Source organism: Cupressus sempervirens, chromosome 4, assembly GCF_028749045.1.
Source record: "Cupressus sempervirens isolate cs-2001-9-10 chromosome 4, ASM2874904v1, whole genome shotgun sequence".
NCBI lineage: Eukaryota > Viridiplantae > Streptophyta > Pinopsida > Cupressales > Cupressaceae > Cupressus > Cupressus sempervirens.
The window spans coordinates 453,059,857-453,073,072 of record NC_143121.1 but is presented as its reverse complement, the minus strand read 5'-3'; the positions used below and the strand labels follow the sequence as shown (position 1 = coordinate 453,073,072).

Sequence of the window (13,216 nt, the reverse complement as noted above, 5' to 3'; positions counted from 1 at the left end):
TCTAGAATTCAATCATTCATGCAAAATTAAGTTGCCTGTTGATATAGAACATGCATAACATGTGAAGTTCTCAATATCTATCCAACACATGAGATTGTCTGGCAATGGTTCAACAACCTTGCTTTTTCATGATAATTTAGGTATCAACCAAATCATCCTATTTCATTAATTTTGTGAACGGATATTATTAAAGAACACACAAAAGATAAATAGGAATAGTGATATTTATGGTGGCTATAGATTGAATTATTAGTGGATGTATCAAAAAAATTTCAATAATGTATTTTAAGGCTAAAAATGACATAGAATAGAACTTTAAAGAGAGATCTAGAATCCAATTTTCATAAAAATAATTAAAAGATAAGATAAGCCAACCCTAATTTTTCCATCACAACTGATTATGTGGTACATAGTTAAAGACCCACAAGAAAAAACTATTATATATTCCTTCATTATGATCAAGAAATGCCACCCATAATCAAAGATGACAAGTTTAACAACATTCCAATCCTTCAATAGTTCTTACTTGCAAGAAAGTTTTTCATTTCCAGAAAATTCAATGAGAGAATTGTTTAGGAGATTTCTATTATGGTCTGTTTCAACAGGTCCTATTCCAAAGCATGTTGCAATCATAATGGATGGCAATAGGAGATATGTAACAAATAGAAATATGCAAAAATGGAGGGGCCATGAATATGGGTATAATAGCTTGATGCATACGTTGAGAGATTATTATGAAATTGATATAAAATGTGTGAGTGTTCATGCTTTCAGTATTGAGAATTTCAAGTGCTCAAAGGAAGAAGTTGAGACACTTATGAATTTAATGAAGGAGAAGCTTGATCTTCTTGTTGAGAAGGAAAGCATGGTTAAAAAATATGGAATTAGGGTTCAACTTATAGGAGATATCAGTCTTTTTCCCTAGAATGTGAGAAAAATAGCAAAAAGGGCCATCGCCTTCTCTAGGAATAATGATAAGGCTATTTTGAATATATGTGCTCCTTATACTAGTACTTAGGAGATTGCTAAGGTTGTTGAAGATGTTTTGAAGGAAGGGGATTTGGATGGAAAGAAGATTAGTGATGAGGATATTGCAAAACATTTGTATATTGCATCTATGCAATACCTAGGAAGCATCTTAGATTGTAACTATTACATCTATTTTAATTTTCAACTCTTCTTCTTCATTATTTTATAGAGAAAAAAAATTGTTACAATCAAATAGCATACCCGGGTAGTGTAAGAAACCCTTTTAACATTCATTGCCAAAAAAAGAAAGTCAACAATATAAAACCCTTTGCCAATCAGTAGTAAAAACTTCAAGAGATGATACCAAACCCTACTATAGTCCTAGGCTTCTTATAATTTTGGTTGAATTTTTTTGTGCCTCTTTCACCAAAACTGAACTACATATGAAAGAGCAAGTAAGGCAGATGAAGAACTAACAAAAAGAAAATATTTTGAACCATCACAATCTAATGCCCTCAATCTACCATAAAACCCTTTTCCAATTTTATCAGCTCGAGAAGGAAAAGTGAAGGATGAAGTTAGCCGCACGGGTTGCCACACCCCAATCATATTCACATTGCAAGCCATTTACAAATAAACTTTGTGTAACAAGCCACATTATAAATTGAAGCTACATATACCATAGAATAGTTGCATTTTTCCCTTACATTTGATGGTGGTAAGTCTTCAAGTGGCCCTATATGCTCGAATGATGCTCCAATCAAAATGTCCTCTACTATGCCCTCCACAATGTGAAATGCTAGAATGGTGCTCAAGCAAAATTCCCTCCACTATGCCCTCATTCTCTACCCCTCCTCAAACAAAAAATCAACAAGCTATTCAATTCTCTCATCTCTGCCAGAGTTGCACTTTTGAACGTGCTTTCTTCTTGATGACTTACTCAATGCCCAAGAAATTATTGACGAGGCAGCCAGATTGGCCTTTTAAATTGCTTGGTGCCTCCAAAATTAATGTAAGATATGTGTATGGATATTTCTTTGTGGATTCAACCTTTTCTCACTATGTTAAATGTTGGAATGGCGCTCAAGCAAAACCCTCGACATTGACTTACTCAAGTGAAATGTGAATTCCATGCCCTTTTCTTGTCTTTATGCTACCATGTGTGTCGCAATTGAGACCAACACAAAATACACATAATTGGTGGCAATTGTGACCAACATGGGCATGTTATTTTTTTAAAAAAGTTGCCTTTATAATTGACCAACCAAGCCATTTAAAAGAGTTGGTCAAAATTTAGGGTCAAAATTTTGGGTTAAATGCACTAGTGTGTTTACCTTTTACTTTTGGTAACCTTCTTGCAAGCAAGGCTTCAATAGCTTTAAGGTCATCATCATATTCTTCTTCTTCTTCACTATCAGACTATTTTCCTTTTGAGTTTCCTCCCTTTCTACCAAGATTTAGTTTGGATTTGAATGATGATTCTATGTTCTGAGATCCAAGATGATAGTTATCAAAGTTATTCAATTCAAAAGACCTTAACCTTCCCTCTAATACATCCAAAGTTATACAATTTTTCGATTACATCTAATCTCTTGAATAACTAAAACTCTAATTGCATACATAGGAAGAAGATTTTGTAATACCTTGATGACTACTATCACATCATCTATTATTCTTTCTAAGGCTTTGATTTCACTCACTTTTGCTTTGATTCTTTTGCTATAATTTGTAATGTTTTCATCTTCTCTAATCTTCATCCAATCCAGCTAGCCTCTTAGACTCTCTGCTCTAGCTCTTCTCACATTTTCATTTCTCCATAGATATTTTGCATCTTGTTCCACATTTCATAAGTAGTAGGAAAATATTAGACTTTATCAAATTTAGAATAATTAAGAGCTAAAGAAAATCCATTCATCATTGTGTTATGATTCTTTTTTTCCACCATTTGATCCGCTGTCAAAGGATCAGGAGGTGTCACATACTTGTTTTGTAGAAACTTTAGGTTCATCTCTCTAATAGTTTCTACGTGCAACTTCAAGAGTTAATGTCATCCTTTGAAGTTATCTATGTTGAACTTGGGAATATCTCTTCTATAAGACATCTTGATCTTTGCCTTAGGTCCTTGAAACCTTTTTTGTAAGCACCAAATTCTTTGATACCAATTGTTGGAAATATAAGAGGAGTAACTAAGAGGGGAGGGGTGAATTAGTTACCACTAAAATAATTTTGAATCCCTTAGATTTCAATACAAACTTCTTATCAAATCTTTGTAGAGCTCAGTTAGAACTAGATATTCATTGTAACACAATTAAAAAAGAAATCTTGAAATATTAATGTGCATTAACCTTTAGTAACTTAGTTACAAAAAGATAAAGTAGTAAGAAAATAACACAAATACAAGAGACACCAAGATTTAACATGCAAACCCAATTTGGGAAAACCACTAATGTAGCTAGTTACAAATTTTCACTCTTCTGAAGTGAGCAATGTTAGGAGCCAACCTTGTTAAAGGTTACAAAACACACTGCTAGGTGTGACCCTATTAAGGAGTGACCTAGTTAGAGGTCTTATGACACTTCAATCTAGAAATTCCACTTTGTTAGAGGATTTTAAAAATGACTATTGAGTCAACTTTGTTAAGATATTTCTTGACTACTACAATTGATAGAGAGTAACAATGATTAACATGATTGACGAAGCAACTAGATTGTAGATTTAGATCACTACTTTGGATTATCCTCTAGATCCATCCTGATCAAATTATTCATTACATCTCCTTGGATGTTCTTCCCTTAATTAGATATCCTTCTTAATTTGCATCTTATCTTTTTCACAACTTCTATATTTCAACCCACAACTTGACCTTTCATATATATATGAAGTACATAGTCAAGTCAGATTGAATACCCTTAAAAATAAATTATTAATACTAATTAATTCATCTTGAATAAAATAAATAAATAAATAAAGTTATTCTGATGCAAGTCAACTTGAACTAAAATTGAGTCACTCAGTTACCATTGAGTTCCTATTGGATACAATTTTTCAATTGTGTGTTGTCTTTGATGTCACACAAATGTTATGTCAATCATCAAATAGTGTCTACCAAACTCAAAAGGTCAACAAGGCAAAGGATAGTGTCTACCAAGCTCAGAAGGTTAGCAAGGCAATAAATAGTGTCTACCAAGCCCAAAAGGTTAGTAAATATAGTTTGCAGTCTCTATCGAGTAGACAGTTGGTTACCGAGCTTTCAAGGTAATCAAAGAAATTTAGTTCTTAACAAGCCCACTCAATAATCAAAGAAAATATGACAAAAGCAGTTCTTATCGAGCTCACTCGATAATCAAAGAAAATGTGATAGAGATAGTTCTTACCGAGTTCACTCAGTCATCGAAGGAAATTTGAAAAAGAAATTTTTATCAAGTAAACTCAGTAGCCAAAGGATTTTTAAGGATATTGTAATGTTAATCGAGTCAAGAAGGTTAACTCTGGAAATTATTAGAAGTAGTATTTACCGAGTAGGGTTAGCCAATAAAGGATTTCATTGTCTTATGAAATAAAATTTATTTGTTTAAGTGTAATATCTATAGCCGACTGATGAATGGTTTATTGGTAAATGTAACATGTAAATGGGCCAACTTGACAATCTGAATGATATAAATAAGAGTTCAAGTTGCGAATTCACAGTAGTATGGTATGGAGGTATGAGAAGTTAATGTGATATGAAGACTGATTATTGTGGAAGCAAATTTGAAGGATGATCAGAGATCATTGAGGAGCAGTCGAGTCATATTTGATCAAGGAGGGTCTAATGATGTTGAAAAGAGACCTGTATCCAGCAAATTCAGTTGCATCTTATTCAGGTCAATTCATTGTTGCTTTCTAACCATTGTAGTAGTGATTTAAAATCTCTTAACAGAGTTGGTTTAACAGCCATTTTGTAAATCCTCTAACAAGGTGATAGTTCTATTGAATTGTTCTAAAGACCTCTAGCAAGGCCACTCCTAACAGGGTGATTAAATCCTTTAATAGGGTCACACCTAATAGTGTGTATTGTAACCTTTAACAGGGTTGGCTCCTAATAGGGCTCACTTTAGAAGAGTGAAAAATTGATGACTAGTTACTTGGTGGTTTTTCTCATATTGGATTTCCACGTTAAATCTAGTGTCTCTTGTGTTCATTGTGTTTTCAGTTGCATGTATGAATGCTTGAAGATAAGTAATAGTTTTTACCAAGTTACAACATTTGTTTACCGAGTACAAGTAGTAACTAGATCTTTAAGACATCTAAGGGATTTGTGGATTAATTTTTGTTAGTAACTGATTCACCCTCCTCTCAGTTATTCTATCTTTAATTCCAATAATTGGTATCAGAGCTATTGGTGCTTACAGGAAAAGATTTCAAGGATCTAAGCTAAAGATCAGGATGTCTTACAAAAGGGAAATTCCAAGACTTAATAGGGACAACTTCTCAGCATGGCAATGATTGATGAGGGTTCATCTAGATTCCATTGGTGATACAGTGTTGTAGTACCTTGATGAAAAATATGAAGAACCTTTTGGTACATTATCTGTCAATGATATTGCTGAAAAGAAGACTCACAATAACATGATGATAGATATAGCATCTGCTCTGAGTTATGAAGAATTTGATGACATCAAGGATTGCAAAACTACCTTTGAAATGTGGAACAAGCTAAAAGAAATCTATGGAGGAGATGATAATGTGAGAAAAGCCAAAGCAAAAAGTTTGAGAGGACACTTTGATCAAATGAGTATGAGAGAGGATGAAAACATTGCAAAGTATGTTGAAAGAGTTAAAGCATGTGTTAGTGCAATCAAAGCATCTAGAGGAGATATCAATGAGGAGACAGTTATAAGTAAAGTTCTTAGAACTCTACTTCCCATTTATGCAATCATAGTCTCTGCAATTTAGGAAAGGAGATGTGAAGAAAATTTAGAGGCCATAGTTGGAAGATTGACTGCATTTGAGCTAGATAACTATGACAATTATGTTCCAGCTGCCAAGAATGTTGAATCAGCATTTGAAGCCAAGCTTTCACTCAAAGAAAAAGGGAAAAAGATGAAGGAACCACAATCAAAAAGTGATGAAGAATCATAACAAAGTTTAGACAGTGATCTTGAAGTGGTTGAAGCTCTACTAGCAAGAAAATATTCAAGAGGCAAAAGAAAATACAAAGGTAAAGTTCCTTTAATTTGTTTCTCTTGTGAGGAAATTAGACATATTGTTGTTAAGTGCCCAAATAAGCAGAAGAAAGATGAGAAGAAAGGCCACAAGTACAATGGCAAGAAAGAATTCAAATCATTCAAGGATAAAGGTAAGAAAACTTGTTTTATGACTAAAGATTTTAATGATTCTGATGATGAAGAAGAAGATGAAATTGTCTACATTGCTATAAAAGTTGAATTTGATAATGATGAGGAAATGGCACTAATTTCTCATATGAGAAAAAATGATACATGGATCAGAGATAGTCTTTGTTCTCATCACATGACTAGTGATAAAACTAAGTTTGAATATTTTGAAGACTATGATGGTGGCAGTGTAAGATTTGGTAACAATGAACCTTGTTGTATAAGAGGAAAATGAAGAATCTCACTAAACAAGAAATCTGTATGTGATAATGCATACTGGGTAGAAGGACTAAAGCATAATTTGTTGAGTGTGGCACAGCTACTCAATAATGGATTCAAAGTAGAATTTATGCATGGAAAAGCAAGGTTGCTAGATGGCAAAGAAAAGCTGATTGGATCTAGCACTCAAACAAAAGGTAACTTATTTTATCTTGAACTTGGTGAATGTTCATGTTTCATTGCTCAAATTGAAGAAAGTTAGTTATGGCATAGGAGGTTGTGTCATGTAAACTTTGACAACTTAATAAAGATCAGTAAATTCAGGAAAGTAAGAGGTATTCCTGACATAAAGAAACCTAAGGTTGGTCTATGCAAGAATTGTCAAATTGGTAAAATGGGAAAGATTAGTTTTAGAAGCAAGAACTATTAGACTGAAGAAATTTTAGAAATTGTGCATACTGTGTGGACCTATTGGCATTGAAAGTTATACTGGTGAAAAATTGTTTATTTTGTTTGTTGATGATTATTCAAGAATGATGACTGTCATATGCCTTAGAGAGAAATCAGAAGCATTTGAAAAGTTCAAATGGTATTTGGCCAGAGTAGAAAAGGAAACAAGAAAAAGACTGAAATGCTTAAGGTTTGACAGAGGTGGTGAATTCATTTCACATGAGTTCAATAACTTTTGCATTGAAAGGGGAATCAAAAGATAGGTTTCAACACCTTAAACTCCTGAACAAAATGGAATAGCAGAAAGAAGGAACAAATCTATCATGGATTGTGCAAGAATCATAATGATTGAGAAAGACATTGCTATCAAATACTAGAAGGAAGCTATCAGCACTGCAGTTCATACTTTGAATCGAGTACAGCTAAAAAAGGACTCATTTAAAACACCCTATGAATTGTGGTATAGCTACAAACCCAATGTAAGTTATCTAAAATTATTTGGAAGCAACTGTTATATTTTGAAAGAATCTAGAGAAGGTAAATTTGATGTAAAAAGTGATGAAGGAATATTTTTGGGATACTCCTGCAAAAGCAAGGCATATAGATGTTTGAACTTATCTACTCACAAAGTCATAGAAAGTGCACATGTGAAAGTTGATGAGTTTGCAGAAAGAACAAAAGAAGAAAGCAAGAAGGAACCTAAAGACTACAGAATATTTGTTTACATTGAACCTAATACAATACCAAGTATACCTATCAATCAAGAATCCTCAACTCTAGAGTCTTCATTAACCGAGTCACAAGAAGTTCAAACTGAGTCAGCATCTACCAAGCTGTAAGAACCTAAGTTGCAAACAGAAGCTATTGAGTTAGCGTCTACTGAGCCCAAGCAACCAGAATTAGAACCAAAAGTTGAGATATAGAAGGATAACAATGCAACTCATTCAAAAGGAAAGGAGCCCATGTTAGCTAAGTATGTTAGAAAGCATCATGCACCAAATCAGATCATTGGTGATAAATCAAAAGGAACAATGACAAGAAGTAAGTTGAAAGGCACTTGTTTACTTGCTGATTTTGAACCTAGAAATATCACAGATGCACTAGACAATGAAAGTTGGATTGAAGCTATGAATGAAGAGATAGAACATATAGAGAAAAAAAAAACATGGACTCTTGTACCTAGACCCAAAGACAAGAATGTGATTGGAACAAAGTGGGTATTAAAAAAAAAACTAAATGAAGATGGTAAGGTATCAAGAAACAAAGCTAGACTAGTATGCAAAGGATACTCTCAAAAAGAAGGTGTAGACTATGGAGAAACTTGTGCTCCTGTTGCAAGATTGGAAGGTGTCAGAACCTTACTTGCATATGCTGCATTCAAAGGATACAAAGTTTATCAGATGGATGTCAAGTTAGCATTTCTCAATGACATATTGGAGGAAGAGGTCTACATTGAGTAGCCTGAAGGTTTTGTTGATCTAGACAAGAAGGACATGGTCTGCAAATTGCATAAAGCATTATATGGTCTAAAACAAGCCCCTAGAGCATGGTATGAAATATTGCATAACTATCTTATTCAGATTGGTTTTCAAAGAACTCATGACAACAATAGTTTGTACATAAAGGAAGGATTGGATAATAAAATTATTTTGCAAGAAATATTTGTAGATGATACTTTGTTCACAGGAAATGATGATCTTTGCAAAAAAAATTCAGAACAAATGAACAAGGAATTTGAAATGTCAATGTTTGGTGAAATAAAATTCTTTGTTGGTCTTCAAATTCAATAGAATAAGAATGGCATCTACATCACTCAATCTAAATACATCAAGGAGATACTAAAAAAGTTTGGTATGGAAGACTACAAACCAGTTGGGACTCCTATGTGTACTGGATTAAAACTCACCAAGGATGATGAATCAAAGGAAGTGGATCAGACATTGTATAGATCTATGATTGGAAAGTTGCAATATGTAGTGCACACAAGACTAGACATTGCCCTTGCAGTAGGAATTGTAGCAAGATTATTAGCAAAACCAAAAGAAAATCACATGATGGCAATCAAAAGAATCATGAGATACTTAAAAGGAACTAAAGAATATGGATTATGGTATAAACTCAAAGGAAAATTGGATTTAAAAGTGTTCACTAATGCAAATTGGGCAAGAAATATTAATGACAGAAAGAGAACAAGTGGAGTGCTTTCTTTCTTGGAAAAAGGTTGGTTTCTTGGACAAGCAAAAAACAAAATTGTACATCTCAATCCACAGTAGAAGCTAAATATGTTGCAGCAGCAGTAAATTCAAACATTGTGTGGTTTAAAAAATTATTGGAAGGTATGAAGCAAGAAATCAAAGAACCCATTGTTATGTTTTGTCATAACACAAGTGCAATTAACATCTCCAAGAATCCAGTGATGCATTCAAAAACCAAGCATATTGCCATAAAATATCACTTTTTTAGAGAATTGGTGCAAGAAAAGGAAATAAGATTGGAATATGTGCATACAAAGGAACAAATTGGTGACATATTCAAAAAGCCTTTATCTAAGGATCCATTCTTGTATCTAAGAGGTAAGTTAGGGGTCATTCCCCTATCTGAAGCTCACTTAAATACAATTTTAGTGATGCATCAACAGGAACAGAATTGAAGATCTATCAATTGATGCAACAAACCAACAAAGACATTAGATATGAATCAGTACATTAGGTACAATGTTATTCAATTTTTTTGAGTTGTCTTTGGCATGTGTTGTCAAAGAGGGAGAATATACTCTCACATCTTTTTGAAATTTGTAAAATAATAAGAGTTTGTGTAAGAGGGAGAGATTATTATGAAAGAGGGAGTTTTTTATTCTGTCATTAAAAGACTTGTTTTTAAATTTCATTTTGCTATGACATGTTGTGTTGCCATCAATTCCAAAGAGGGAGATTGTTGGATACAATTGTTCAATTGTGTGTTTTCTTTGATGTCACACAAATGTCATATCGGTCATCAGATAGTGTCTACCGAACTCAGAAGGTCAGCAAGGCAAATGACAATGTCTATCGAGCTCAGAAAGTCAACAAGGCAATAAACAGTGTCTACCAAGCCCAAAAGGTTAGTAAAGATAGTTTGCAGTGTCTACCAAGTAGACAGTTGGTTATCGAGCTTTCAAGGTAATCAAAGAAATTTAGTTCTTATTGAGCCCACTTAGTAATCGAAGAAAATATGATAAAAGTAGTTCTTACCAAGCTCACTCAGTAATCAAAGAAAATGTGACAGAAATAGTTCTTACCGAGTTCACTCGATCATCGAAGGAAATTTGAAAAAGTAGTTTTTACTGAGTAAACTCGGTAGCCAAAGGATTTTTAAGGATATTTTAATGTTAACCGAGTCAAGAAGGTTAACTCTGGAAATTCCTAGAAGCAGTATTTACCAAGCAAGGTCAGTCAGTAAAGGATTTCATTATCTTATGAAATAACATTTTTTTTTTTAAGAGTAATATCTGTAGCCGATTGATGAATGGTTTATTGGTAAATGTAACATGTAAATGGGCCAACTTGACAATATGAATGGTATAAGTAAGAGGTCAAGTTGTGAATTCATAGTAGTATGGTATGGAGGTATGAGAAGTTAATGTGATACAAAGACTGATTATTGTGGAAGCGATTTGAAGGATGATTAGAGATCATTGATGAGTAGCAGAGTCATATTTGATCAAGTAGGATCTAATGATGCTGAACAAAGACTTGTATCTAGCAAATTCAGTTGCATCTTGTTCAGGTCAATTCATTGCTGCTTTCTAACAATTGTAGCAGTGATTTAAAATCTCTTAACAGAGTTGGTTTAATAGCCATTTTGTAAATCCTCTAACAAGGTGATAGTTCTATTGAATTGTTCTAAAGACCTCTAGCAAGGCCACTCCTAATAGGGTGATTAAATCCTCTAATAGGGTCACACCTAACAGTGTGTATTATAACCTTTAACAGGGTTGGCTCCTAATAGGGCTCACTTTAGAAGAGTGAATAATTGGTGACTAGTTACTTGGTGGTTTTTCCCATATTGGGTTTCCACGTTAAATTTGGTATCTCTTGTGTTCATTTTGTTTTCAATTACATGTATGAATGCTTGAAGATAAGTAATAGTTTTTACCGAGTTACAATATTTGTTTACCGAGTACAAGCAGTAACTAGATCTTTAAGACATCTAAGGGATTTGTGGATTAATTTTTGTTAGTAACTGATTCACCCCCCTCTTAGTTACTCTATCTTTAATTCCAACAGTTTCTTCGTAACTGACCTGACTCAATTTACACTAAACTCTTTTTGTGACCAACCTAACTTAGTTACAACTAGATTCCTTTGGTGATCAACCTAGCTTAGCTTTAACTAGACTACTGAACTTTTCTTTTGCTTGACTGATACATGAGTCTTCTAAACTTGGTTCCAATTGACAGTGCTCAATTAGAGTATAATATTTGTGTAAAATCAATGACAATATACAATTGAATACTTGTTATCAACAAAAACAACATACCATCATTGTGGGAAACTTTGTGATACTGCAAATTTTTGTTGAAGAAAACATGGCATGTGAAATTCCAAACCTAATTTTACTAGTTACTATTTATCTATAAGAAATAAGGACATGAAATACATGTGTATAGGTCAAGAATGAGGAATTCATCTACTACACCTAGATTTGAAGGATATTTCTATAACTATCAAAAGTATGGACATAGAGAATATAAATGTAGATCACAAAAAAACCCTTACATGAAAAATTAGAGGAAGAACTATGCACCTAAGAATACATGTTCCAAATGTCACAATTTTAGACATCTAAGAAAGAATTGTAGGACTCAATTACATTCAACAAATTAGAAAAAAGACAAAAGTAAAGGAAAAGTAGACATTGAACAGATTAGAAAAGAAATGAATCAAAAATGGAAAAAGAGAGTAGAAGATGGAAATAGTGGAGCAAATGGAGATGAGGTGACCCGATCCAATGGAGAATATGATCATGTCATCTCAAACTAAGCAAGAAAGGTATGTATGGAACTGTATATTCAATTGATATATCATACTTACATGGAGTGTACCAAAGTTCATATTTGCATATAAAGATGCATAAGAGTAGATTTATTCAAGGTTGTTAAACATCAAATATTTTCTATGTTTGTCAATCTGATACTCCAATTGTATTGTCTCAAGAAAATTAATACAAATAAAGAAGTCATTGGAATTTCCCAATTTTGATCTTGTCTATTCTCATATTGCTCTTTAATTTTCTATGATTCAAAAGCAAGTAAATTAAATTTCAGTTTTAATTCTTTCATTATTATATCCCATGTCATATTTATTTGTTAATCAAATCGATTAAGTAAATGCTTAATGTGTTATGAGGAATTGAAGGGTTTTAGGAAAAGATTTTAGTAAGTATGAGATCTTAATTGTGTATTGATCTTATTCAAAAAGTGAAGGAATAGATCTGAGGTTATAGTTTTAGGTTTATAAGTAAAATCCCAATATATAAAACACTGGTCATGCTATAATTCTGAGAAAATTTCTAAGCTTGCATAGTATCAAAATCCTTAATAAAAAATTGTTTTACTTTATGTCAAATTATGGATCTAAAGGAATTTGCATGTACTTAACTTGAAGACCATTAGATATATTATTATTAGTGGTTATTCATTCATTTGGTTATTCCATAGTTAGAAGGATCAAGGGCTTACATTTACTTTATTTAAGGATACAAATAAAAGTGTAATTTGATAGAAAAAGAGTTCAATTTAGGTACACTCACTTGAATTTCACAAAGTTCAAAGGGAAGAAGATTATATTGTCTTGCCAGTCGATCCTATTGGTCTATAAGGAAATACTTGTCATGGTTTTTAGATAAATCCTAGGTATAGCCCACATTCCAAAAGGTTTTTAAACCCCTATCAAATTAGGAGCCAACATAAGATGACTCTTGTAAGAAAGTAAAAAATATTTATTCATGCAGAATATGCTTGCTAGAGAAGCAATATGGTCAGGTCTTTTTGAAACAGACTATGGAGAGGTAAAATCTTTAAGGCTTGCAAATAAAATTTTGATTTCTTTACATAGAATATTTTCAGGTGATGAACATGCTAAGAATGCTAGATTGTGTAGTTGGATATTATGTTTCAAGATGCTAAAATGTAGGAAGATGGAACTATAAGAGTTTATTTCTAT

General features: G+C 32.9%; 1 pseudogene; it reads left to right on the top strand.

Moving 5' to 3' along the window:
* Positions 1-484: 484 nt before the first annotated feature.
* LOC149561943 (dehydrodolichyl diphosphate synthase CPT3 pseudogene) lies at positions 485-13,065 on the top strand (annotated as a pseudogene).
* The last annotated feature ends 151 nt before the right edge of the window (positions 13,066-13,216 follow it).